The 25,534-nt window shown below is 40.2% G+C and overlaps 1 protein-coding gene across 2 annotated transcripts in view; it reads left to right on the forward strand.

Moving 5' to 3' along the window:
• Nucleotides 1–25,534, forward strand: part of LOC124070471 (glucocorticoid receptor-like) — a 57,207-nt gene that overhangs the window by 13,115 nt on the left and 18,558 nt on the right. The gene's annotated exons all lie outside the window — the stretch shown is intronic.

Below are 25,534 nucleotides of genomic sequence, written 5' to 3' on the forward strand. Positions count from 1 at the left end.
GAAAATCCTCAGTATGCACTTGCAGCCTTGATTGCTGCATGTGTGCAGCAGGCTATGGGTATGGGTCGTCACCAGACAACGCAAAGGTTCTTGCGCCATAGACCAGTAAATAATTTACCTGACCAAGGTTACTGTACATGTGGAGGCAAACATTCATCCCCCGAAGCTGCCTTTCAGACTTGCACCCTGAGTAGTCTTATGATCCGTGCCAGCTGTTTCGAAAGAAAACTTTGTAATTGCCTCTTTTTGCTTCAGTCAAAACACCATTAGTAAGTTTCAGCACAGTTCCAGCCTTTATAATCCAAGGTGGCCCAGTTCTTGTTGTGTGTTTACTGAGATGTCGCTGTGCACTTAAATCAAGCCCCATCTAGAAATGGATCTACACAGCTATTAAAAGCCGATGGCAGAGTCTGTTCAGCCCTTCAGCTTGGAGGACCAGATAGAGTTGTCAGTAGTTATATATCACACATTGACTGTCGGAGACATTTTGTTTTCTTTTAAGATTAATCCACCGAGGAAATGTTTTAGGGTAGCAGGAGAAATACACATTAATATTTTCTGCCGTTGTTTAGTTTTACAGTTGTGGTAAGTTTAAACTACAGTAAAGCTGCTGCATGGCCTTGCTCAGGCCATTGCTGTACACCCAGCAGAGCACTTTGTTTAAAATATAACACCGGTTGTGACAGACATCAAGGCTACATTTTGGTTTTCCAAAGTCAACACTGGGAAGCGCTCAAGATGTTGTGGTTTGCTGTGAAAGCATTTTCTCATTTTGCCCAGCTTTTAATGTATCATGCTCCTTCAGTGACTGCACATTATAGTGTCTACCTCCTGCAGCCTTAGAAATGGCAGCAAAAGGAACAACACATAAACGGAATTACCATTCCATGAAGTCTAAAGATCACAAAATGAAGGAGGTATATAATGTCTGTGGAATTAAGTTCATTAAAATTTGAGCAAATCTGATTATTGCCCGTTAAAGAGTGTTACATTTGTCTGCCTTGACCCTTTGCTCCATCTCTGTCCATTGATTTCTCTCTTTCTCTGTCTTTCTCTGCCCCGAAAGTTTGGATCAGTTTCAGCTGAGTCAATTGACAAAAGAAGAGCTATTCTGGACAATCTGGTGTATTGATATAATAATCAGAGAAAGATTTTCTTTTCGTTTTCAGTCCCTACATTGACTGAAGTGTTCGACTGACCCTGTTCATTTATGTAGGAATATTGACCCACCATGCTGTCTTTCTTTAAAATAGAAGCCCCTCTGTGTCTGGAGTTTGTCTATTTTCAGCAGGGTTAGTGCTAAGGCCACACTACTATTTTTAAATGCGCTTTAGCTTGTGATGATAATGCTTTGCTGTGAGTTATAGTGTGCCAGTTTTTTTTTTTTTTTTTAATCTTTCCAAAGCAATGTTGGAATTAGATCTGATAACATGTTCCTTATTTGTGTTGCTTATTCATTGGTTGTTCATTGGGGCAAAGTATAATGCGTGACTACTGTTTTTGTCCTGAATGAAGTATCTCACCATCTAGCGGATGGGTTGCTGTAGTTTCTGTAATTCAAGTTGGCAGAATGTGCAATAATATCAGCAAGTCATTTTCATGAGCCGATAAAGGCTTTGCAGTGAAACGTCGGCCTGAAATGAACATGAAAAGCGTTGTGTGTCTGCATCTGCCTGCGGGCTATCACCCTAGGAGTAGCTATAATAATTATGCCATTTCCACTGTTATTATTTTGTTTAGTGGTTGTCTACAGCAGAAAACGGCTTTCTTAATCTACGACTGGCTTTTGTCATTACTTTATTATTTGACAAAGATGAACACTTCTAGAAATTGAAAAAGAATTAGAATTGAATTTAATTACAGGTAATTGTTTGTTCCTGCCTTGATTCATATGCTGGTTCTTTTATTTGAGATTAAGCTCTGCATGTGCATCAGTCGCATACCTGCCACATCCTTCTTTCATATCCTTGACAGAAGAATGTAATTTGTTATTTCTGTGTCTGTTAGAAACGCAGAGTGATTAACTAAAGTGTAGGGCTGTGTAACCAACACCCACCCACACACCTTACCCTCTTCCTTTTCCTCCAGACTCTCGCTCCCTTCTTTGATGTCGTTTGCTTGAACAAACTTCTAAATGTCACTTCAAATATTTTTCCCTTTCGTTGCCTTCATTTTTCTCTGTCTCTCTTTGGTCGACCCAGACACTGAGATGTGACTCCTCCGTTGGTCGCGAGAATGGTATTCATGACCTTATTAGTCTACTCGTCTTCAGTAATGTAGGGATAAGTTGAAAGGAGTCTCAAAATGCGCTCAAGCGAAAACAGCCATGAAAACAAAGAGTTTGAAGCTTTGCATAAAGGCATTTAAAAACGCTGCAGGGACCATTTTGCTCTCCACGCACGCTTTACTCTGTCAAACATGCTGAACAGGTTTACTGATTGCTGGCAGTAAGTCAAACATATAAGATGTTCTGCGGCAGTAAGGTATGGACAATTTAGACTCCCCGCCCCTTCTTCGTTTTCTTCTCTCAGTGTCATGTGATGATAAGGAGGAGAGCCGGCCTGTGTGAGTGAAAGTTGTACCGTAGAGAACTTTTAAAGAGGACACAACTAAAAATGGGGTTTTTGGGTCAGATACTGACAGTGAATTGGGATTCAAAAAATAGCCAAATTTCCTTGTTGAAATTTTTTTTCGTCTGTTTTGTACAGATTATGAAAATATTATATTTCTTACTATGTGCTGGTGTAGTAACACAGTATGAATGTTTTGACTGAAAATAAATACACCCTGAGCTGCTTTGAAGTGGTGTTAGGCCCCTGCAACAGGGAAAAAAAACCCAACATAAAACACACTCATCGTCCCAGTCATCACTCTAGATCTGTCACCAGCTCCAAAGTCAGACCCCACCTTGAGTAGCAGGCTCAGTTTCTCAGGCGCAGTGATTAAAATTACTGAAGTGCAAGACACCAGCAGCAGAACATCATTTCTCTTTTTCTTTTTCTCTGTCTGTCATGTTTAATCTCGCTCTCTTGCTTTCTCTCTTTTAAGAAGGGTATGCTGGATTTGACTGCTGCCAACCTCTGCCTTGTGTTGTGAAACTCATTTAGCTCATACAGCATATTTCAGACATCCAGCAGCTAGATGCACTGGTTACCTGGATAATCCTAAGATGGTGACCCAAAAGGACCTCATTCTCCCCAAACTGTGATGGGAACCATCTGGTATGAAGGCTAAAGCTAAAGCCACATGTTTTGTTGGAGGAAATGTTTTGGGGTTTTTTTTTCCTTTTTTCTGACTGGATATCAGTTCATTCACATGCTTTTTTTTCATCCTCGTCATGCGTCTGAGCAGAAGCTTGATGTGCAGGTTATTTTTTTTTTGGGAAGACTGTTTGGGAACATAGTGTAGACAGAATTGAGAACTGTATCCTCTGTTAAGTAAGTAGGTATGCCCTGACTCAAACTTGCACAGAAGGCATTTTGCAGTTGTGCCATCCATGCATGCCAATATGTGCTGCAAAAGTCAACTTGCACCAGTGTCATTCTAATTGTGAACAAGCAGCACGTCTGCTTACAGCAAGACCTTAGATAATGGTTTCAGTAGCTCTCTGTGAATTTCAAGCATTTATTCTAACAACTCAGGAAAAAAAATGTATTTGGCAATGAGTACACCTTGATATAAAGATGCAAAATCTGTTTTTGTTCATTTGTTCAATTCTCATGAGCTTTCTGTAGATGTGTTTTAGTTGGTTGGATCTGTTTGCTAAGAATTTGGCCGCAGATAATTTACGGCTCTTCCCCATGTTAGTTTTTTCACATGCTTTCTCTCAGGGTTGGAAGCTCGCCAGCAGTGTTACGCAACAGCTTTCATCAACTGTATTGAAGCATAATGTAGCAAGAATGTCTTGAATGCACCACACAAGACCAAGATTTAGCTTTAGACCAAAGGGGTCAATATATAAACATGTAATTTGAATATTCTTAAAAGTACCCATCACTTTCTATTTATCTTTTTTCTTTCAAATGTACACTGACTATGGGGCTTAGTGAGTTATGAGTCAGTGACTGGCAGTTAAGAATTTGCTTGCTAATGAATACTTAGCTTGTGTAGTAGACAAGTTATTTGCAGAAGGTTATTTAGGTGAAGGATTCTGGTAAAGTAGCCGAGTCCTCATCTCTTTCTGAACGTTAAGTCATTTTATTGGACAAACAGGGGCCTATAAGTGTAGCTCAGTCTAGGTTATTAACTAAAGCCAATGAATGTGATGAAAGTTTAATTACCTCATCCTGTCAAGTGTGATCAGATGTAATGGAATACACTATAGTGTATAATAGGACTTGATTATTAATTATTGTATATTTTATAGGCAAATCAGAACTACTGTATCCCGGGCTGACATGCACACCCTGAATGTCTCTCACAGTGGACTGCAGTCACACCACTCCTGTTTTTCACACTCTAATGAGTTGATGTGCGATTTCTTTAAATGCAAGCGGAGCCCACGGCTGTTTATTGGACTGACATCGAGCTGTCGGCACGAGGACAGTCTGTGGCTGTGTCACTAATGAGGCTTTTGCATTTCCATTACCAGTTCAGCCACGTCAACCTGCCCGTGAATACCTCTTGACTACCTCTAGATTGTGGCCAAAGCACGTCTGGCAGGTTGCGGTGACATCTTGCTGACTGTGGCCAACCTGTGACGACCCCACTTCGTTTCCGTCTGACAAACGTGTTGCAAGACTCAACTCATGTCTCTCAGGAGACCAGAGAGAAAAGCGTTTTTTTTAAAGTCTCTGTGTATTTGTGTCTCGCTGCTTTTTGTATCTTTAATCTTTCCGCTGCATCCCTATTTTTACTTTCAGATATCTGCTTCACTTTAGTGTTTCATTGTATTTGCTTTCAGCTGTAGGAGTTTTGTTACAGCTGGTGAAAAACCCAGCTGGAAATGCTTCATAAGAAAAGCCTGTAACGTACAAAATAATGGGTGACTTTTATTGCGGGGAATTTATAGGAAATGAAATGTGTCTAATACAGAATTAGCAGACAGCTCTGTTAGCTTTTTTAGAACAAGTGGACTTAAGCCACGGTACAAATAGTAACAGTTTCGATGAGGAGCCACAACACATCGTCAGTTAAAGACACACCTTCGAGGGGGTAGCCTGGTTGTGATGGAAATGCAGGTCAAGCTGAGGCAAGCCGAGCAAGCCACATGTGTATGGAAATGCCTCATAAAACACCCGCGAAGACTGAAACACAGTTTTCTTTTTTCTGAAAGAGAAAGTCTCTGCTTTAATAGTTTAAAACCAAACTTAACTCACTTATTTCTTCATTATTCACTGCACTTGTTTGCGTGATATTTTAAATGGTTCTTACTTATGTTATTTGTGTTGTCTTCTCTAATGTGGCTTGAAGAACAATGTCAAAGTAACGGTCAGCTGCCTGATGGTATGGTATTTATGGTAAATTAGACAATGTCAAGCTGTTTGTTTGTTGTTTGTGTGTGTTCTTGCCAGTGTACTTCACTGTATCGCGGTGAGTGAAAATTAATCAATAACACACATGAAAATACATTTTCCCATTGAACAGATGACGTGGCTTTGGCTTTATCTGAGAGGTAGATCGTGGGACTGGAGAGACTTGTGCTGATTGCAATGCTTGATATGCTGCTATAAGCCTAGAAATGATTTGACTTATGACTTATATCAACCTTGTGATGTGGTGGAGGCTTTGTTCAGATCAACAGTCTTATAAGTGCAGGCATAGGAAGAAGCGTCAGGAAACTTCTGTTTGCCAGGCTGCTCTCCCCTCTGAAACTGGGTGGTGCAACAGGCATGGGCTGGTTTAAACTATTTATCATATAGATCTGCATGACATCAAATTCAGTAGGCCCCAGTGAGTCTTCTTTCCACTTGCCTGGGAGCTGTCCTGCATTGCACGGTAAAATCTTAGGAGAAGCACTGAAAAATGTTCTAAACATGACTATCATATGTTCATCATAATCATATGTGTGTGTGCGTGTATGTAAAGTGACCCAGCTAGTGGTAACGATTTGCTGACAGTCTTGGCTCCAATGAAGACAAATTCTTCCTTGTTCCTTATGTGACTGCCCTCAGTATGGGAGTCTGGGGAATCTGGAGGAGGAGGAGGAGGAGGAAGAGGAGGAGGAGCCTGAAAAGGTCCACTGTAAATGGGCCTTAATCCAGCTGGGCCAAAGTCTCTTTATCTCTCCCTGTCTGCAGCTTACCCCCCCCCCACCCGTGCTTTTTTCCTGTTTTGTTTTTTTCCTCACCGGTTTTTACTTCCTTTTAACTGCCTCTCGTCTGTCATTTCAGTTTGTTTGTACCATCAGTTTCTCTGAAGCTACTGTACCTTGTTTTTTTTTTTTTGCTATCAGACATTGTTTTCTCTGTTCCCTCAGTAGCTGAAAGTTGGCCAGTGCAAGGCTCAGCTTTGTTTGTGTACTGTGCTTTCATTTTGTTTGAGAGTCTGCTGTAGCTTTATTATTGCTCTGAAGCTGTGGACCACTGCTGCTCTCGCCCAAGATCCCTGACAAGCTTGCCAAAGTCAGGTCATATTTCTTATCAGGTCTTTCAATCTGAAAGGGAAAGATGGCGGGATTTCTTAGGTGATCGATCCCAAACCCTTGGAAGAGACGTTAAAGAGAGCACTAGTGGTGCAGGTGGACGTGTAGAACAAAATGTATTGATTGTTGACATTTGAATCCACGCTAAATATGGGACAACGTGGGAAGCAGCGAGGGTTTTTGATAGACCACTAGTGCAGACGCATATAAAAATGAATTTCCATCTTGGCAATGACTGTCTTCTCTAGAGGTGCTTATTATATAAAATGTCAAAAAATAGTGAAAAATATTCAGCATAAATTCCCTGAGCCCAAGGTTGACGTCTTCAAATTGCTTTAGTTCCAATGAGTTGTACATAAGACAAAGTAAATGTAGTAAATGATGTTTCTTTCCACTGACTAATTGATTAAAGAGTAGTTAGTTCATAAATTCTGTTTTATGTAAGCCTTCACGCAGCTTGCACAGTAACGTCAATTCATTTAATCCGTTTTTCACCGAAAGTCTGCCACCCTGGAAATGCCCCAGCATGTACACACAGTGCATCATGTTCATTCTCTACACCCTAAAGTGACGTGATCACGCTGGATCATCCTTGGATGTGCTGACAGTGCAGCTCGGAGTGCTCGAGCACACCTAGAAAACACGAGCGTGAATCGGACTTCCTGTGTGTTTTCACTTTTGGGACTTGACTGTTTTGCGTCTTACATGATTCATGTTGCGCCCGCTCTGCCGCCGCACGCTCACCTCTGCCGATGGACGTTAAATGAGTTTAGCTCCTTCTGTTACAGTCCTCGTTCTGATGTCTGCTGTGCCCTTTCCTCCACATTTCCCGCCTCGCTGGTATATCAGCCTTTTTTCCATTAATTACAGCTGACACTCGCTCTCCTTTTTTCTCAATCTGCTCTCCTCTGCGCTCTCTCTTCCTTTCCTCTCCCCGTCTGTGCTCTCACACAGCTTTCTCGTCACTCTTTCCTCTCTCTCCACCTACCTCTTGCACTGAAATGGCAAATTGTGTTTGCTAGGATACATTCTGCCTTGGTAAACTCTGTTCTGTACGCTTTCAGCTAATAATATGCCATTACTGAGTAAAATGTGTTTGCTTCTTTTTGTGAACATCAAAAACATGTTGTCAGTAAAGAACATCCTTTTATAAATGATTTTATAGTCATGGATGTTACAGTTGAAGATCATTTTTGATATTTCTTTATTATTTGATAAAAATACATTTAAATAAAAATGTAAATGACCTTGCAAAATCCTTTATCTTTACTCCAAATTTTTAGTTTTGAATTTTTGAAGTGTTAAATTTCATCATTTTTCCAGTTCTCGTTTTTCACTGTACTGGGTAGAAACTCGTTTGAGATTAACATTTAATGTGTAGTGAGCTCAGGGGCACACTGAAAAACATTACGGCAGGAGTCAGAAAATTATTAGGAAAGACTGCATTGCTTACTGCTGATGCTGGTGTCAAACCTAACGCTACCAGTGCGACGGCTTCACCGCACTTAGTCAAATACAAGTCGAATACCATGAGATTCGATGGGTGTTGGCTTCATTCCCAGTCGTTAACCAGAATGGTGGTAAGATTGTTTAGCAGGTTTAAACTAGACAAGATCGAGAGCAAAGTCTGTTACATCAGTCAAACTGAAGTGCAGTATGTTGTTTGTTTATGCTGAAACTGTTCCACTCAATAAGAATTTGGAATTTGGAAATCTGCAAAGCTCTGGTGTTCTCAGCTGCTGTTGAAACCGTGCTGACAAGCTCCGTGTTGAAACAAATCACCCCGGCTTTTATGCCACACCTTTTTGTTTCCTTTTTTAGTAAGAACGTTACGTGGCCAATGAGTCTGCCAAGGAAGAACAGGGCTCTGTTATCTGTAGCCAGCCAGATGTGACAAGAAGTCGGCAACAGCTGCATCTGGGGGACATGTCTGATAACAATAATCTGATCAACTCCTCCTTAAAGCAGTCATATGGCAGTAAGCAATGCAATAAATGCTCTCAAGTTCCATTAACAATGAATGGCAGGGACAGAAAGTTATTAATAAAAAGGTGAACTCAAATTATTTTTCTTTATAGGTATGCAATTAATTTTGTAAAGTACTTGAGCTACACTCTGCCGTCAGCTGTATTACGTATAAAAAAGGAATGGCTGTCTGGGTGAATGACATGTTGACTACAGCTGGGCGTGTAAAAGACATCAAAGACACAAACCACTAATGGACAGGGTTAAAGGCATGAGAGAAAAACTTTTAATCAAGAAGGCTGATAATTAGACTGCTCTGCCTCACACAATTTAAGTTATTGTTGTTTATGATATTGAAATGTCCAAAACAATACACTGAAACAAAGTTCTAAAAGGTCACAAAATGAGCATTGTATCAGTAGCCTGAGCTTATTGTTTCCATATCATTATTGATAACTCTGTCAGTCAGTCACAGCACGTGGGAGTTATTGTAGGCCTGATAAACCTGATTTGCAGGTTTTTTTGTTTGTAAATGAACTGAAGGTGAAATGAAAAATCACATTGCTGATTATGTTGTGCACCTGTTTACCAGTACGTTAAAAAAAAAAAAATCCATGATATTTTTTCTTCCTGTAAAACAAAATGTGATGTGTTGTTCCGCAGGCTTAGACGATTCACTTTCAACCAACAATAACATGACATCCACTCGTCAATCAGTCTCCAGCTTCAACCAGCACAGAATCATTAATCAGCTAGCTGTTTGGATGTGTGTTTGACTCACTTTTCAACGCTCAAATCGGATTTCTTCGCGGTGCCATGCCCTGTCTGCCTTTCCTGTTTCACTCAGAAATCACTGACTATACGGAAGCTACTCTCAAAATGACATTTCATCCTAAAAATACAAATAATTGAAACTGTGCTAACTGCAAAAGCACCCGTCAAAGCTCACTTAGGTCAGCTGACAACAGAAAATTAAGTGCTGACTGAAAGAAGAAAAAAGGATCTTAACCTTCATCCCACATATCATCCATTAAAGTACAGTCAAAAAAGGAGAAAAAAGAAGAAATTAAAAAAATTCAATTCTTTACACATTTCTCAGCAGTGGATGTGCTCGTGAAATGAGGAGTGGGAGGTCTGTCTTTTTGAAGATCGTTGCTGAGCACCGCTGGCTTCATTTATGTTAGCTCCTTACATAAGCTTTTTTGAGCCAGCACCATCCTTTTGGGAATCAAATATCAAACCAATTTTTTTCTTCTTCTTTTTTATAAAAATGATCCCAGCAAACATGCAGAGGTAATTTCCTCCCGACGTGCTGTTAACTTGATGCTGCTGCTGCTGCTATATGTGTGGTTGTTTAGATAACAATAATAGGAGTGGAGCCAACTGAATCACCTCTCCAGAGCACTTATCAAGCTCTTTTTTTTCCCTCCCTGCTCTTTTTATATCAGTCAGTGAGTTCACCTGAGCGACAGCTAACATTTGAAGGCAGGAACAAAGATCAGCGCTGAGACTCCTGTTCCACTGGCTTTCTCATAAGAAACTGAAATGTCGGCGAGGGAGGCAAGTCGCTGTTGGTTCTTGCCTTTTATGATATGATCTCAGTTGAGATCTGCGGTTTCAGTTAACGTTGTTCTCCCTCCTTTTTCTTCATCTTCCCTTCCTGCTCTTTCCTCTTTCTGTAACATCACTCACTGGTTGTCTTTGAATAAGACCGTAACAGCGCGTTACTGTTTATGAAATCATTAGTTGTGAAATCAGGGGAAAAATGCGTGCAATCTTGTCTTTTCCCCCCTAATTTATTTCTCTAATCTTATCTTTGCGAGTATGCTTTCTTTTCACTCTCTACTCCTTCGTCTCATCTCCACTCTTGCTTTTAACCTCATGCGGGAGATTCCACTTTCCTTCTTCCCTCTTCTTTCATGGAAATACACACCTCTTTGCCCTTGTTTTTTTTTTTTTTTTAACCTGGAGGAGGAATGGATAAGAGGCTCCTGCAGACATATTTAGCATACTTCTTCTGGGTTAATGATTGGTCTTTATTGTTGTATGTTTGTCTGTGTGCATGTGTGAGTGTGGTGAAAGGAAAGAGGGCGACCTTAATGTGCATTAAAACCAGAATAGCCAAATAAAAGTAGTGTTGAGCCCTTATGAATTCAGGGTGAGAGTGTCTCTTTCTGTCCTGCCCAATAATATGAGGAGAATTCGAATTGTACCAGCATGTGCTGCAGGCAGAACCTATAAACTCAGTATGAATAAAAATCTGATTATTTCACAAATACATTATGATATAATTATTGTTTTATAAGGGTGCTGGATTTGTCTGTGCATAGACTATATGGATAAAAGTATTTGGACACTTGACCATTACACCAACAGGGACTTTGATGGCATCACGTTCTAAATACACAGACAGCTTTGCAGCTCTAGCAGCTTCCACTCTTCTGAGAAGGCTCTCCACAACATTTTGTGTTTCTGTGGGATTTTTTTTGCCCATTCACAGTGTAGAGAATTTGTGAGGTGAGGCACTGGTGTTGGACCAAAAGTCCTGGCTTGCTGTCTCCAGTTCATCCCAAAGGTGTTGGATGGCGTTGAGGTGAAGGCTCCGTGTGGGATCGAATCAAATCAAACGTGCATGCATATATGAATGTGTATGCCTATGCAGATTAGCAATGTTTTTTTTTACACCTGACCTTATCTGTTTTTCCGCCGTGTTTCCCTTTTTCATTAGGTTTTTGATTCCTGCGATGCTGCTTTGCCTGCAGGCTGGCGGAGCTGTGCATAGTTGTTTTGTTTCTGTTGTGCTCGGCTGCTTAGCCACTCTGGCCTGTATTACTGTCAGCTATAAATAAGTCTGTTACAGAACAGTCGACAGGAAGAAAAATTCACGATTAGTCATGAAGACACAGAGTTGCACCAAGTTTCAGGATTTTAATAAGGATGAATGTCTCATTATTGTTTTTTTATGATAATTTCTTTTTTTTTCTCTGAATTTTTAAAGCTAACTACTAACATATTACACAATAAAGGTCTCTGTAAGTCCCTACAAGGTATGATTGCAGGGATATCATGATTGTTGTGGACTTTGAAGTGTTGTCAACAACTGTCTGGTGGAACAAATGAACAAATCAAATTACACCGAACAGCGTGTGCAAACTGAATACGACCCCTGTAGTCACACCTCAGTGGAAACACTTCATCATGCCAGCAACTTGATAGATTAATGGTGTTCCTACACTACGTCAGTACAGATCTGAAAAATTAATTACACCAAAATGCTGCCATAATTTAGATTTGAAAATTCATTGATAAGCTCCTGTTGATCTGTATTTCTATATAAACAATATTTACTTTGTCATGGCTCTGCCACTTCACATCTGCATTGTTCATATGCCTGCTCAGCAAAACTTTGCTCTGTGCTTCATACACACCTGTTTATACTGACACGTCTCAATAGTTTGCTGTTTTATGTTGCAAAAGGCAAATGTTACTTTTTGTTACTTTTTTGTTTGTAACACCATGTCTGTTCAAAATACGATGGATTATGTTGGGAATTGCTTGGAGTGGGAGTACAGTTTGAAGGAAATAATTTTCCAATCTGCAGCAGCACCTGAAAATTGCGTACTTGTCAATCAGTCTTTACTTTCAGCCACACTGCCATGCAGGTTTTGGAAAGAATTAAAATATATCAAATTGTGCATACTGCACCTGAAACAGCTGGCAGTGTGTCATGCTCTTCTCTGATCATTTGATGTTATCCTGTAGCTGATTGCCAGGTTTTTCTGTTCTGTTGCTGATAAGGGATAAATCTCAAAATTGGAGTTGAATCGTATTGGGTACAATGATCAGATCCCAGGGGAGCTTATGTATCACAACAGTACAGCGACTGGGAGTGTTTAGATTTTATATATTCTTATATAATCAGATTTTTATTCTCCTGTAACCAGTCCCAGCTCTCCTTCCATAATTTTTGAGTTAGTTGTCATGAACCTAAGCCGATGGTCATTAGTGACCAAATATTTTGCAATCCTTTATAAAATGATGAGAAATGTATACATTCTTTATCACTCTGTGTACAATTTCTCCAGCTGGACGTGTTAGCCTTCAGTGCTCGAGTGCTGTCTGACTGCATATCACACTGCTGTCTCCTTCCATGCTGCAGTTAATGCTTGGTCACCTTAGAATTAATTCTCCATGACTGGAAAGTTTGGCAGAGCGCTTACATTTCACAGTAGCACCGTTGAAAGCTTAGACACACTTGTAAACACTACCACTGTTCCGCTGTATTACATCGGCACTGATGCATCACCAGAAATAGAATAAACAAAATTGAAAAGCACATTCCTCAACAAATCTTTGGTTATTATATGGAACCCACCCCAGTTCTCGATAAACAGCCTTGTGCAGTGCCCTGTGCTACCACGCCTTTACGGCCCGTCTCCTGCACTCTCATTGCTTTCTCCCTGTCTATCAGCAGAACGCAGTTTGCATCTTCAACTTCATTAATCTTTTTGCAGACAGAGATGGTGGGCGTATGTAAATTTAACCCTCCATTACTCAGCAGTTGTCACCGCTTTCCTGGGCCAGCGTGGCTGTTGCTGTGAGCATTTTCTATGCATTCTTGCCTGTTGGCTCTTCCTGCCCACTTGCTTTCATGACTACTCCTCTGTGTGACCTGTTTTGCACCGTGCAGAGACCACAATACTGACTACTGTGGGCCTTAGCTCAGCGGAGTCATCTCTAGCGGCTCTAACACTTTGGGCTCTACATACTTGCCTCTCTGTAAAGTTGCTCAGTAAGTGTTTTAATGAAAATGCTAATCACCAGAACGCTGTAGGGTATTGGCCTGTCCACACACTGACCCCACTGGAAATCACAGGAATGTAACAGCATTAACGTATATAATCCCAGCAGAGATACAATACAGGGAAAAAAAAAAATCAATTTTAACCACACTGTGGTCGAGGTCAGTACCAATTCTATTCATTGGTTGCTAGCGGGCAGCAATATACAGTAATGCCAATTCAATGATGGAAGCCGATGTCGTCAGTGTATGTTCGTTCAGTGTTAGCAGCCAATAGTGTTCGTTCGCTGCTTTCTCTCTCAGAACGCTTATTTTCATAATCTGTGTCAGACCGGACCTCAGGGTGATACTGGTCGTGCATATCGAGTTTCAGCTTCTGCTGTATTTTGTCTGACAGCAGTCTGACATTCAACACTTTGTCAGCTCCAGCCCTCATTTACTGCTGTGTTGTATGTTGAAACCTTTTATGTGCTTTAGGTCAGTAAATGTAGGCCAAACGGTGGAATGAATTTTCTTCACATCACTCCCTTCCACTCCCTTTTTCTTTATTTAGCCTTCATAATAGATTGCCAGTTACTTTTTAAAATGCTTCTTCCTTAATGTGTTTCCTTGCTTCATGGGGGTTATGAGTTTGAAATCTCTAATGACTGACTAACTAAGTCATGTAGCTGTACTTTAGCATAATTGTTAACTAGAATGTGTTTGGGCAACTTCCTGTGTTTTTGTTTTGAAGAGAGACTTTAAGTTTTACCCCATACTGGTCAACTTTTAGGTAGAAGTCTCTTCCCTTTAACAGTAGCATGATTATATCTCATGATTTACATGTTTATAGACTTGATGAATATTTACATAGTTTGGAAAACTTTCTGTTATGTGATTGATGCTGGCTTACATGCTTCTGTAGGACAGCGTTTTGACATTAAGAGTGTTTTAATGGAAATTATAGGGCTTATGAATAGCGAGAGAAGAAAGTCATCTTATCTTTCAGCTCGATGTTGTGTGAGAAAGATGGAGAGACGGAGAGAGAGTGGGTGAAAGGGGGAGAGAAGACTTTCTTGTGGGTAATTTGTGGGGGGCCACAGCATTAAAGTGCTAAATGAAAGCTAATTACATCAGGGCACCAGGGGAAATGGGTGCTGTGTACCCTTAGGCCCTGGCCATCTATCTGATTTAAGATACACAGTGTGTCAGCAGCAAATCGAATCTGCAGGGACCAATCGAAGTTTCTCTTCACACACACACGCGCACACACACACACACACAGAGTCTTTATTACAGCAGTGTTAGAATCATCCTGGATAAGGGTCCCCACCCATTTACACTTTGTGGCTGGGTGAGTCAGTCGAGTCCCCCACCTCATGAGACACCGGTCAAACATTCGCTGCAAATTATGCTGATCATTTGTTTTAAAGTCCATGCTGTAGATAAATGGGGGTGACGGCCTTGGTACAGAACAGAAACTGTTCACTATAAATGTCCAGTATGTAAGATTTAGTGCCGTAACGGTAACGGTGTAGTTACAGGTTGTGACCAGCTGAACACCCCTCCTCTCACCCACCGTACTTGAAGCTACTATTATGCCATTATTGGTTCATACAAAATTTTTCCTGCTTTCTAGAGACTTTTTATTAATTCTTCTGGTTAATAAAAGATAATAATGTTTGGTTACAATAATCGCAACAGCTAAAAATTGGCTGCCACAATGTGATAATGTCTGATTTTTCTGTTCAAGACCGTCGAACCTAAAACCTAAAGATATTCAGTTTAATATCTTAGAAGACTTAAAAGACAAGGAAATATTCACATCTGAAAAGCAGGAGCTAGAGATTTTTTGGTAGTATTTATGTAGAAAATGACGATTTGATCAATTAGCAGAATAGAATTTTGGGTCGAACCCCTGCTTGATTAAAGAAATAACCATTGCAGTTATAGTTTCAGTAGCAAATCAGTCATTTCTTTTTTTTTTTAAAAAAAATTGTCTTCAGTGTTTCCTTGAACTCCGGGAAATCTACCTGCTCAGAACAGTATTATTTTAGTCTAGATTTCATTTCAATATCCATAACCACAAATTCATGCTGTTTTTTTTGTAAGAACGGCAGAGTACAACTTGAAATAGCTACGGCTACAGGACATGTATGCAGCCAGAAAACACGGGAAGTCTTTTTTTTTTATTTTTTCAAAGCTTCATGCTAAGCATACTTTTACAGTGTTGTGGAACAGAACTCACATTGTTTTAAGCAGGGATAAACTTGAAAGACTGTGCCATTGCCCTTCATTCTGCTCCCTGTGGTCTTCGCCATGTGGCCCAATTTCCTGCAAAGCTCCACATTCCAATACAGCATAGCTACGCTCCAGGGATTTAACATGTGACCTCGTCTAACCTAAACCGCACCCTTCTCGGAGAGGAGCCGCAGAAGTCGTGCCTCCCATTGCTCTCAGCTGCTCTCTTCTGTTCAGGACATTATCTTGTGCATCAAAGTTATGGAACAAGGCCTCGCTGTCTGTCCTGTTAACACACTTTGCACTTGCCTGTATCTTAAACTGTGATCTGTTCTTTTCTGGGCTGATCTGCTCTGCCTGCTCACATTCTTGACTTTGACTCGCTGTCTAGAACTGAAGCTGTGTGAAGAGACGCCTGAGCCTGGCGATGCTGCATGTCTAAAATCAACATCACAGTAACAGTAAATAAACCTGAGCAAAAGCACCCTGATGTTGATCATATCGAACAGCAAGATAACACTATGTAGACCTGATATTGAGCAATCCTCAAATATACCATATTGTGTTTCATAACCTTATTTTTAAATGCAATATGCTTGTTATCATCAGTTTTGACAACATAATTTGGTATAACAGTATCCTCAACATCCACAGTGTCCTTTTGTACACGACTGCACTGAGAAAAAAAATAAACAGATTAAATTATTGTACAGCCCTGAAGGCAGGTCACTCCAAGTTTTGAAGCTTCATTTTCTCTTATTCTTATCTGCTTCAAGAAAGACGACACATATTGAATCCCCGGAGCACTCTGTATATCTCTATGTGGTTTATTTATATGTTGAGTCATCCTTCTGCTTTGCTGAATGGCAGACAACCGCAGAAATGGCAGCAAATGATGACTCTGAAAAGCGTCGGTACTCGGGACGTTTAACTTGATTTGCATGGTTTTTTGTTTTTTTAACTGTATTTTTAATTTTTACTGTGCTGTGATTTACACTGTGTGGCATCTGTTCTAGCCTAAGCTTTGTGAACACAGCGCTGCGAATGCACAAGGCGTACATACATTAGCTCAAATGCGGAAACTGGGTCGTAGTCTGATGAAAAGAAAATGACGGTGCATTAACTGAATTATTTCAGAAGAAGAATTGGAAGTTTCTTAGTTCATTGCCACTCACAGTGGAAATTACTGTTAATGAGATGATGCCGTGGCTGCTTGGTAATGTTTTTTATGAGCATATATGCCAGTGTATTTCAGAACGCAAATGAGACAGAGCGAGAGACAGTAAATGTGTTGAAAAACAGTAGTGGGATGGCACAAACATTAGCTGTCACTCTGTGCGCGACAGAAAGAAAGTTACTCATCTGAATTATGAACTTGTCTTTTATTCCCTCTTTGGGCTTTCACTTCTGCTGCATTCTGAATCTCCTGACTCACTCTGGCTTTCACTTATCTAAAAAGACCCAGTGGACACATTTGCTGCCTGAGATGAAAAAGTTCCCACGCCAAAATAGTTGATAAGAGTGTAAGATGCAATTTACATCTGATTTCTAATGAGTCTGAGCAGTCATGGATGAACTTAAAGTAAATGTTGTCAAACAAAATAGAATGAAATTTTTATTTCCTCAGCAAACAAGTCCTCCAAACTTGATTTTCCAATGCACCCATATACATAACAACATCGTTTTCTTATCTGTCACCTTTAAGTTTTAATATGTTTAGGCGAGAATTTGTGAAGCACAAGATTAAAGATAACAGTTGTGTTTAAAAAGATACCAGTGCTGACACTTGAAAGGATATGTGCAACCACATAATTTGCACTAACAGGTTTTGCAGCTCTGTAACAACCCTCTGCCACCTTTGCTTCATCATAAATCAGTGGCCACAATGTCCCGCCCAGGTAATCTGACTAGAACTTTGAACGAACTGTAAATGTTGTAAATTTCCCGGTGAGTCACGTCTGAATGTGTTCTTCACAGGAGAAAATATGCTATGTGGATAGTTGCAAGTAACTAAAACTGCTACGCGGGAGGATAAAGAAAGAATAGCGCGATGTTATGAATTGATAATTGAAGTGACAGCACTGTGTAGGAGATGTAGACACTCAGATGTGAGGAAGGGCGGGTGGGTGGAGTTGAGTGGGAGGAAAAGATAGAAGAAAAGAGGGAGCCATCACACAATCACATGATGATTTCTCAAACAAGGGTAGCTTTATAACTGTGCTACTCTCTAGCAACCAAAGGCTCCACTCAGTAATTCAACGACCACGCTGACACACACAAATACATGCAAACATGCACATGGACACACACACACACACACACACACACATGCAAGCTTCGGTTAGGTGAGTTGGATAATCCCATGACTCGCCTGAGCTCTTCCATACTTCAGCCAGTAGTGACACTGGATTGGCTGAGAGGCAGTGGGGGAAGGAGGAGGTGTCTGCCCTAGCAGCAGTAACATGAATATTATATAACCTTGGCAGATGAGGCGGTGTGAGGGGGAAAAAAGAGGAAGAAGGACCAAGAGGGGAATGAGCAACGATAGAGAGAGAGAGAGAGAGAGTCCATGAGAGAGACGGATGAGAGGAAGTGAGAGGAAAGACAGGAAGGGGAAAAGTACAGTAAAACAGTGAAATTACGCAATAAAGATAAAGAAAAATCAGAGAACAGATTTTTCTTCTTGTTTTACATAATGGATTGATGCAATAAGGCCACACAGTATTGCCAAATAATTTCATTGCACCTGTTTTAATTATTGCGTTACAAAAAATGAAACGTATCTGAAGAATTTGTCACATACAATTGTTTGTTTATGCATTAGCTTTTCTGTTATTAGAGGCCATTGAGATGTGCAGTTCTTCAAGACACTGAAATGAACACTGAATCAAATAAGCACCCAGTTCAATAAATATCATCCCTGTCTGAAAGTTGAGTGTGTGCAATGAAGACCACGTGAATGTGATTAATGTCATGTTTTTCCTTTTGAATGTACATCAAACCGTCTCCTCTTTGGGTTTCCAATAATGGTTGGCCTTTCACAGAACCCAGTGAGTAGGCAGAACATGGTGGATGTTCTTTGTGTGCAAAGGTCGACATAAAACAAGATAACAATGTTTTACAGTAACTGACATGAACACATAACTGTTCAGATAAATGTGCTTGGAATAAGCAAAGTCAAAATATTTCGTTTCTGCCCACTCACACTCTTAGAAATGAAAGCGCTAACTAAAACCATATAGGGTTCTTTGCCTTGTCCTCACAGGACAGCCCTGCTTTGTTTCTGGTAGAACATCATATAAAACTTCTACCTGGAACCTTTTCTGAGGGTTCTACTGTTGAGCCATCTGTGAAATGTTTTGACCAGAACCCTTTCTGAGGGTTCTGTCCCAAACCTTTCGACCTCCTAAGAGAAGTGACAAGAACTTATCAGGGCTTCTGCTGAGAACCTTTTATATTCCAAAGGTTTCATCTAGAACCTAAACCTAGTTTTAAACATAGAGTTTCTTTAAGGATTTCACCTGTAATCACATTGTGTTCTGAAGATCCTATAAAGAACCATATTGGATTTTACAGAAGATGTAAGCAGTTGTTGAATCTTATATATTATATATTGAGGACAAGGAAACAATTTTTGATGGGCTTGAAAAAAATGATGGAGGCTGTGGAATCTGTATTATGACAGATAGGACAGACAAGACACATTAAGTTGTAATGTAATCTCCAGCAATGGTGACATTGAAAAGAGAGAGAAGAGAAAAAAAGACAAGATCAAGGTCCTCTTGCTACAACAGATGAATCATGAGCCCTCTACAAACAACAAAGTAATGCAGGGTCCAGTGAGACCAGTAGGAGTATGGGCACATAATAATGGCAGCAGAAAAGACTGAATAAACCTGTCCTTCAACTCTAAGAGTATTCATTTGCAGAATGGCACTGGCTTGTTGTTTGTCTAGGCATAGATGATTTTTAGTTAAAAACAAACGAACAAGCAAAAAATGAAATCAATATTTGCATTTAAATATCCCCCCTTAAATCATAAAACTATTTAATTGGACTCAAGCTTGCTGAAACAAAGGTGATGTCAAGTGCATCAGCGCCACATGAGCAGAACCTGTGCTGCTGTCCTGTAGACAACATTGCCTTTTAGATTATGTGAAACAGCATGCAGCATTGTGTGCAGGTGATTTCCTTATTATGTGTTGTTTGGATGAATGAATAGTGCTTAAAATTGTAAGCCAGAAGGTCCTGAAACACAGACAGTGTGCTGTTCCAGGTGGTCAGGGAGAGAGAAACGTTCTCCAGCTCCAGTTAACACATCAAAAATTCATTGAGCCTGTAGCACTGGACAACGCCTAGGTGCTATTAAAATTGAAAACAACTTAACTGTCATTACAAGCAAAGCTGTTTATGTACATTAATCATTCACAGCATTCATAGCAGTCACTCAGAATCATCAATGGGAGGCGTATGAAACTCTCTGTCATTTCTTTTTTGTTTGTGGATTGCTATTCTGGCATTAAAGCTGAAACTTGTGTTTACAACCATGAAAAACAAGCAGGAAAGGGGAGATTGAACTAAGTGAAGTGTGTTTACCTTCCTGTCTATCAATTAATCTCCTCTGTTTCAGTACCATGGACAGCTGTGCACCTGCACATGCAGTCCATAATTCATTTCACCATTTCACAGCACAAATGCTCTTTTCTTTTAAGCGTGAAGCTAATAGCAATCACATGCCAAAATATCAGGTTAACTTTAATGGGAAAGCAAGATCTGGCTTGACATAAGCTTAGATGTATGGCATGAGTGTTTTCTTTAAGGATCTACTTTAATTAAAGGTGCTGTTTTTAGTATTTTGCATGTGTCCCTGCATGTAGGACTGTCTCTACACCAAAATCGAGGCACATTTAAGCAGCAAATCTAAAAACTGTAGTTATAAACACGACAGAAGAAACCGGAATTAAAGCTTCTAAAATGATATATAGACAGTTCTGGTGGAGCTTAGGATTTATCAGGGGGACAGCAGCTTTAGATTTTAGACTTTCGGCAATTTGGACGGTGTATGACCTTTTGTATCAATCAGTGTTAGGTCCTGACTGACCTTGAGCAAGATCCTTGATTTTCTGTAGCTTTATTAGTTCATACATATGTTTACCCTGGGAGACTGGGGTTCATTAGCATAGCAATGAAAGTTGTTTGCCACCCTGTGGTATGGCTGTGATGATAACCGTATGACTGCAGTAGCGTTTTCATGTAAAGCCTGCTGCAAATTAGGGTTCCATACCGTCATCACCAGAAGTTTTTTTGTAGGTTCAGTCTTAAGTTGCACTGCACCATGTGTTAGAGAACAGAGCTGTCACACATGCCCAGTTAGGAACACTGCCTCTGATTGGCTGACAGACTCAGCTCAAGGCCTCATGGGAATTGAATAGCCACTCTACTCTTACAGCAGTATTAACAAAGTCCTTCAGTCTTTTTTTTTCATGATGGGGGGTGTAAACTGTGTTCCTGCAGGGATACATGCCATCCATACCGTCACAGCTAATTGGCTATCCTGAGGATCCAGCTAACTAGCTGCATGCTGATAGTTCTCCACCTACCTTAATTCCCATCATACCTTAGTGCAGAACTGAGTATTTTATTCCGAAATGTAAACCTTCTTCTTTTTTGTTAGTGTTTTAGTTTGTAATCAGTTGTAAGGATCTGCTCAGAACATGGTGTCCTACATTGGTAATAGTCATTTTGGTGCTGCTTTTAACCATTCGTGATGGGATGTTTACATATCCTGACACCAGCTGTACTTTACTTTTGTGTTTAGAGGAATTCTTTTCTCCTTTGTTGAATGTCATTGAAGGGTCGACAGTGGCGACAAATAGTTTAAGCTCATGCACTGGACTGAACTGGCAGAAACCATCCCAATCCTAACATGTACATTTAAAAATACGATTTGAAACAAGGGTAGATGTTTGAATATTTTAGGGTGAAGATTTTTAACACCAATGCTTTCAACAAACCTTGAAGAGCTCTTTCTTCTATGTTTTTTTCCCCTTAGTTTTACAAAGAACACTTTGTTCAATAAAAGCGCTTTTCAGAAGCAAATGGTTCATGGTAGAACTTCAGGCCTTTAGGAAAAACTGTAGAGCTGCAAATCATAAGCAGAAACAAGCCTTCCAAACAGCTGTGGTTGTCATCAAACGTGCTGTACAGCTAAATTAAGAAAACAAGAAAACGTTACTTTTGAATTTAATGGTTTTAGACGTAGCTCTCCTTTACTTATCATATTGTAATTTAGTTATCAAATTGTAGCTAACAGCTACAAGACTTTTTCTAAGTAAAGCAAGCTAGAAACCTTTTCATTTTCCCAAATGTCTGCTATGAGTTTGGCACAGTCCATCATTTTCCATGTTTGCGTCAAACCTCAGCACTATGAATATTCTCATACTGCAGATCTTTCTCCCAATGCTCATGTCATACTTTCTCCTCCCACACATTAGCCTATAAAAGCTTTGATCTTAATGGAAAAACTATCCTCGGGTTCCCACTGTAGTCACTGGGTATACAATTCCCCAGCGAGACAGTAGGTCAGCCCAGTTCCCTTCAGTCGCTACAGGCGCTTTGTTTGTTGCGGACTGTCATTAGTGCTGATCTGTCTTTTCCACTGCCTCATCGTGTAATGCTATGTCGTTAAGAAAATGTAAAACACATTCATGACTTGTAGATCTGCTCAGGTTTGATTTTATTGTGAAGTAAATCAAATGCTTATGTAATTAATTGAAAATCAACATCCTAATGACTGGATTTTACTTACCAATAATGCAATACAACGGAGGCAATATTGACTTCCAGACTTAGTCATTGGAAAGTCAAAATTGATATCCATGGGTGTATTGTATGCTGCCTGTGAATATACTGTTCATGTAAAGATAGAGAGGACTGTACATTCTTAACAAAATCCTTCAGGCACACAGGGTCTGCTTACAGCAAGATTTCACGTAATTTATTGCTTGGAAGTAAAGTATTAAAGGAAGTGACTGGCAGCATGCCTCAGAGTGTAAACAGTGGCTTAGATTTTTGTTACAGTTGCCTTTTATAAAACTCAGTGCTTAACTGATATAGCCAATCCTGTGTAGTAACACACACACATGTGTGTGTGCACATGCGCTAAGCACAGTATGGGTGGAGCAAAGGGCAGTGTACTCCAACCCTTGTTCTATGTTATTATTCATGTCTTCTGTCCAAGTGCACTTTAGAAAACATTGGTGACTGTGTGTGCGGGTGTGTTTGTTGGATTGTTACACCTCTGTTTTTTATACGTGTTAATCATTGTGTGCAGTTGTTGGTGATGTGCTCTTACTCACACACAGGTCATGCATGGTGTGTGAGAGGGAGAGTAAGTGGACATTTATTGCACTTGTGCCCTAGTGTGCAGGCCTTCCTAATGAGGCTTGAATCTGTGCTGCGTGGCTCAGAGCCACACTTGTTGGCTCAGAGATGGGAGGAGCATGTGAGCTGGAGCAGGGGCGGGGGTGGGAGTTATAAATGCTTAATTCAAACACCACCCTGTGGTTATTTAACATTACCAGCATTTGAAGTCATTTAGGAACAGATTAGAGTGGAACTGTGTAACGTAACACTGTAACACACTTTCAGAGGTTAAAACTGGCTATCAAAAGCAAGAGGAAATAATAATTCACATACAGTAAATATTACTACATAGTAAACAGAAACTACTGTAAATGTAGTCTTGCAGTGCATATGTAGTTATTAAAACCTCTAATCTCAAGTAGTTAAAGCAAATTTAAACCATTTAAATGCTTACACTTGTTTGACTTAGTGTCATATGAACTCCTGCTCCACTTGACAGTCTGTCTTTTTCTCAGGTGGCTCAGCAACCCCGAGAGAGCCATCACAGGTCAAGCTCTGCCCGATAATTAGTGTTTGCAGCATCTCCAGCCATAGCCACTTTAAGTTGACAAGTAATGAGAGAGCCAGAAAGATGAGCGCATAGCTGGAGGAAACCGTACTCCTCATAAAGGGGCTTCAGAGACGACTGCTTCTATAAATATCCTACTACTGCCAGAAGTGATGAGCCAAAGTTAAGACCAGTACATATTAGAAAGCATCTGCCAAAATTTTCAGAGTGCTAGTGTTGCATGATAGGAGTGAGCTGAATTAGTTCATTTCAGTGTCACACAATGTAATTACTATGGGAAATTCCAGACTTATTATGGGAAAATTTAATAATAACACAACCTATCTTGCTTTACATGGTCTGTGATGTACGTACAGTTTTTAGTGTTACAGGATCAGTTGTTCTGTTCACAAGGTGAAAATGACTGTTTAGGTTTGTGTGTAGGATTTTGGTTTCAAGATTAGGTCACAGTTTTGTCGAGACGGATATTGTACCTCGATCGGAGAGTAAAGAATTGTTACAAGTTGTGTGTTTGATAAACTTCAGAGAAAGTGTAGTCATTTAGTTATTAGTCATGCAGCCTTCTAGGTCTGCGGTTTGGTTATGTATATTCTTGTTTGATTAAACCTGTAATCTCGCTATATTTTTCATCACATTTTTGTTTGAACTAATGCCTTTGGTGCCCTTCTAATTGCTATTGTTGCACCGTGTGCTTTTTCTTTGTAAAAATGGATAGATCCAGCAATAAACAACAAAACATAATTGGATTTTTGACTGCAAAAAGAAATACATTCCTAGTTTCAGAAGAACTTTATGTGTTTTGGCATCTCAGACGATGCACATTTTCCCAAGATAATGTCATCACTGTGCGGGTCTTTCGGACTCTGGGAACAAGCTCTCTGCTCTCCGTTCTCCGTGCCATCTGCAAAACTGTGTGAATGTATGCTTTTCAGATGAATGCCAGAAGTTGAGCTGGCATCGCTTTCTGAATCCCGCTACTGTTTGAACCTGTCTGCATATGTTGGAAATGGTCTTGGCTAGTTCAGTGTTAAACTATAGCTAAACTCCATAGCTAGACATCGTCCAAGATCCACCACCTCTACTCCCCCTTGACCGCAGTCCAATTTGCATAAGCCGGTGTCGTCTTTCCAATGACCATGAGTCGCTGGCAACTGTGACTTTAGGTCATGCTTGTTTGGGGAGACAGTTTGGGCCAGCTCCTGGTCTGTGAAATGGACACTAACAAGCTTCAGTTATATCCTCTCCCCGCCCCTGCCTTGCAAACGTGGCTCTGTAGCTTGCAAGCAGAGAAAATGGGGAGGATATCTGCATGCCTTAATGTAAACTCATTATCAAGCTTAGCAAGCCAGCTCCGTTACATAATGCCCATATACATTTCAAGTAGTGTGCTGCCAAAACAAATGAGGGAGAAAATATTTAAAACCTTGTAATGCAGTCAAGTACTTGTCAAGGATTACGCAGCAGTGTCAGTCTAGCACTGGTCTGGAGGCTGTTTGGCTACAAAATGACCCTTAAACCTGACACTCACAATGTATATGCTGGCACTTTGCCTGAAATGGTGCCTACTTGAGCAGTTCAGGTGTTAGTTTTAGTCTAATATTAGATGAAGGACCCCTCGGAGAGAGGTTTAAACAAGGCTTTAAGGTGCATCATAACAACATTGGAGGCTTGGGAGATTTGGAGCTTAGTTGCAATGAGCCATTGCAAGTGATAGGCTCCTCTGGGTTTGGCTGTTTGCATGCACATTGAGCATTAGTGATCGTAGCGATCAGGGAGCTTCTTGTGAGGACAGTCGGCTATAAGGCTGCTGCAAGTATTTTCATTGTTGATTCATGTGTTGAAAGTGATGTCTTCAAATTGTTTCTTTTGTCCAAAACCCAAAGACTCTTCCTTTGCTCTATTAAATGACAAAGATAAGCTGCAAATTCTTACATGTCCTAAGCTGAAGCCAGCAAGTTTGATATTTTCTCTTTAAAATGTTGATTCATTGATAAATGAATCGAAAGAGGTGGTGTCATCTGCTTCTTTTCCC

This window comes from Scatophagus argus, chromosome 14 (genome assembly GCF_020382885.2).
Source record: "Scatophagus argus isolate fScaArg1 chromosome 14, fScaArg1.pri, whole genome shotgun sequence".
Lineage (NCBI taxonomy): Eukaryota > Metazoa > Chordata > Actinopteri > Scatophagidae > Scatophagus > Scatophagus argus.